Source organism: Natator depressus, chromosome 28 (genome assembly GCF_965152275.1).
Source record: "Natator depressus isolate rNatDep1 chromosome 28, rNatDep2.hap1, whole genome shotgun sequence".
NCBI lineage: Eukaryota > Metazoa > Chordata > Testudines > Cheloniidae > Natator > Natator depressus.
In genome coordinates this window covers 3,699,747-3,703,400 of record NC_134261.1, presented here as the reverse complement: position 1 = coordinate 3,703,400, position 3,654 = coordinate 3,699,747, and positions in this window count along the sequence as shown.

Sequence of the window (3,654 nt, the reverse complement as noted above, 5' to 3'; positions counted from 1 at the left end):
ACTGCCGCTCTAGGGGAAACCGTCCGTGCCTTACCCAGACTGGCCACCAGGTGTCACTGCAGCTTTAGGGGAAACCGTCCGTGCCTTACACCGACTGGCCACCAGGTGTCACTGCCGCTCTAGGGGAAACCGTCCATGCCTTACCCCGACTGGCCACCAGGTGTCACTGCCACTCTAGGAGAAACCGTCCGTGCCTTACGCCGACTGGCCACCAGGTGTCACTGCCGCTCTAGGGGAAACCGTCCGTGCCTTACCCCAACTGGCCACAAGGTGTCACTGCAGCTCTAGGGGAAACTGTCCGTGCCTTACCCCAACTGGCCGCCAGGTGTCACTGCCGTTCTAGGGGAAACCGTCCGTGCCTTACCCCGACTGGCCACCAGATGTCACTGTCGCTCTAGGGGAAACGGTCCGTGCCTTACCCCGACAGCCCATCATGTGTCACTGCCGCTCTAGGGGGAACCGTCCGTGCCTTACCCCGACTGGCCACCAGGTGTCACTGCCGCTCTAGGGGAAAACGTCCGTGCCTTACCCCGACTGGCCACCAGGTGTCACTGCCGCTCTAGGGGAAACCGTCCGTGCCTTACCCCGACTGGCCACCAGGTGTCACTGCAGCTCTAGGGGAAACCGTCCGTGCCTTACCCCAACTGGCCGCCAGGTGTCACTGCCGTTCTAGGGGAAACCGTCCGTGCCTTACCCCAACTGGCCACCAGGTGTCACTGCCGTTCTAGGGGAAACCGTCCGTGCCTTACCCCGACTGGCCACCAGATGTCACTGTCGCTCTAGGGGAAACGGTCCGTGCCTTACCCCGACAGCCCATCATGTGTCACTGCCGCTCTAGGGGGAACCGTCCGTGCCTTACCCCGACTGGCCACCAGGTGTCACTGCAGCTCTAGGGGAAACCGTCCGTGCCTTACCCCGACTGGCCGCCAGGTGTCACTGCCGCTCTAGGGGAAACCGTCCGTGCCTTACCCCGACTGGCCACCAGGTGTCACTGCAGCTCTAGGGGAAACCGTCCGTGCCTTACCCCAACTGGCCGCCAGGTGTCACTGCCGTTCTAGGGGAAACCGTCCGTGCCTTATCCCGACTGTCCACCAGGTGTCACTGCAGCTCTAGGGGAAACAGTCCGTGCCTTACCCCGACTAGCCGCCAGGTGTCACTGCAGCTTTAGGGGAAACCGTCCGTGCCTTACCCCGATTGGCCAGCAGGTGTCACTGCAGCTTTAGGGGAAACCGTCCGTGCCTTACCCCAACTGGCCGCCAGGTGTCACTGCCGCTCTAGGGGAAACCGTCCGTGCCTTACCCCGACTGGCCACCTGGTGTCACTGCAGCTCTAGGGGAAACCGTCCGTGCCTTACCCCGACTGGCCACCAGGTGTCACTGCAGCTTTAGGGGAAACCGTCCGTGCCTTACCCCGACTGGCCACCAGGTCTCACTGCGGCTCTTGGAGAAACCGTCCGTGCCTTACCCCAACTGGCCACCAGGTGTCACTGCAGTTCTAGGGGAATCCGTCCATGCCTTACCCCGACTGGCCACCAGGTGTCACTGCCGCTCTAGGGGAAACCATCCGTGCCTTACCCCGACTGGCCACCAGGTGTCACTGCCGCTTTAGGGGAAACCGTCCGTGCCTTACCCCGACTGGCCACCAGGTGTCACTGCCGCTCTAGGGGAAACCGTCCGTGCATTACACCGACTGGCCACCAGGTGTCACTGCCGCTCTAGGGGAAACCGTCCGTGCCTTACCCCGACTGGCCACCAGGTGTCACTGCCGCTCTAGGATAAACCGTCCGTGCCTTACCCCGACTGGCCACCAGGTGTCACTGCAGCTTTAGGGGAAACCGTCCGTGCCTTACCCCGACTGGCCACCAGGTGTCACTGCCGCTCTAGGGGAAACCGTCCGTGCCTTACCCAGACTGGCCACCAGGTGTCACTGCAGCTTTAGGGGAAACCCTCCGTGCCTTACCCCGACTGGCCGCCAGGTGTCACTGCAGCTCTAGGGTAAACCGTCCGTGCCTTACCCCGACTGTCCACCAGGTGTCACTGCGCTTTAGGGGAAACCGTCCGTGCCTTACCCCGACTGGCCACCAGGTGTCACTGCGGCTCTAGGGGAAACCGTCCGTGCCTTACCCCAACTGGCCACCAGGTGTCACTGCAGTTCTAGGGAAAACCGTCCGTGCCTTACCCCGACTGGCCACCAGGTGTCACTGCGGTCTAGGGGAAACCGTCCGTGCCTTACCCCGACTGGCCACCAGGTGTCACTGTCGCTCTAGGGGAAACCGTCCGTGCCTTACCCCGACTGGCCATCAGGTGTCACTGCCGCTCTAGGGGGAACCGTCCGTGCCTTACCCCGACTGGCCACCAGGTGTCACTGCCGCTCTAGGGGAAACCGTCCGTGCCTTACCCCGACTGGCCACCAGGTGTCACTGCCGCTCTAGGGGGAACCGTCCGTGCCTTACCCCGACTGGCCACCAGGTGTCACTGCCGCTCGAGGGGAAACCGTCCGTGCCTTACCCCAACTGGCCGCCAGGTGTCACTGCAGCTTTAGGGGAAACCGTCCGTCCCTTACCCCGATTGGCCAGGAGGTGTCACTGCAGCTTTAGGGGAAACCGTCCGTGCCTTACCCCAACTGGCCGCCAGGTGTCACTGCAGCTTTAGGGGAAACCGTCCATGCCTTACCCCGACTGGCCACCAGGTGTCACTGCCGCTCTAGGGGAAACCGTCCGTGCCTTACCCCGACTGGCCACCAGGTGTCACTGCAGCTTTAGGGGAAACCGTCCGTACCTTACCCCGACTGGACACCAGGTGTCACTGCAGCTTTAGGGGAAACCGTCCGTGCCTTACCCCGACTGGCCACCAGGTGTCACTGCCGCTCTACGGAAAACCCTCTGTGCCTTACCCCGACTGGCCACCAGGTGTCACTGCCGCTCTAGGGGAAACCATCCGTGCCTTACCCCGACTGGCCACCAGGTGTCACTGCCGCTTTAGGGGAAACCGTCCGTGCCTTACCCCGACTGGCCACCAGGTGTCACTGCCGCTCTAGGGGAAACCGTCCGTGCCTTACCCCGACTGGCCACCAGGTGTCACTGCCGCTCTAGGGGAAACCGTCCGTGCCTTACCCCGACTGGACACCAGGTGTCACTGCCGCTCTAGGATAAACCGTCCGTGCCTTACCCCGACTGGCCACCAGGTGTCACTGCAGCTTTAGGGGAAACCGTCCGTGCCTTACCCCGACTGGCCACCAGGTGTCACTGCCGCTCTAGGGGAAACCGTCCGTGCCTTACCCAGACTGGCCACCAGGTGTCACTGCAGCTTTAGGGGAAACCCTCCGTGCCTTACACCGACTGGCCACCAGGTGTCACTGCAGCTCTAGGGGAAACCGTCCGTGCCTTACCCCGACTGGCCAGCAGGTGTCACTGAAGCTTTAGGGGAAACCGTCCGTGCCTTACCCCGACTGGCCACCAGGTGTCACTGCGGCTCTAGGAGAAACCGTCCGTGCCTTACCCCAACTGGCCACCAGGTGTCACTGCAGTTCTAGGGGAAACCGTCCGTGCCTTAACCCGACTGGCCACCAGTTGTCACTGCCGCTCTAGGGGAAACCGTCCGTGCCTTACCCCGACTGGCCACCAGGTGTCACTGCCGCTCTAGGGGAATCCGTCCG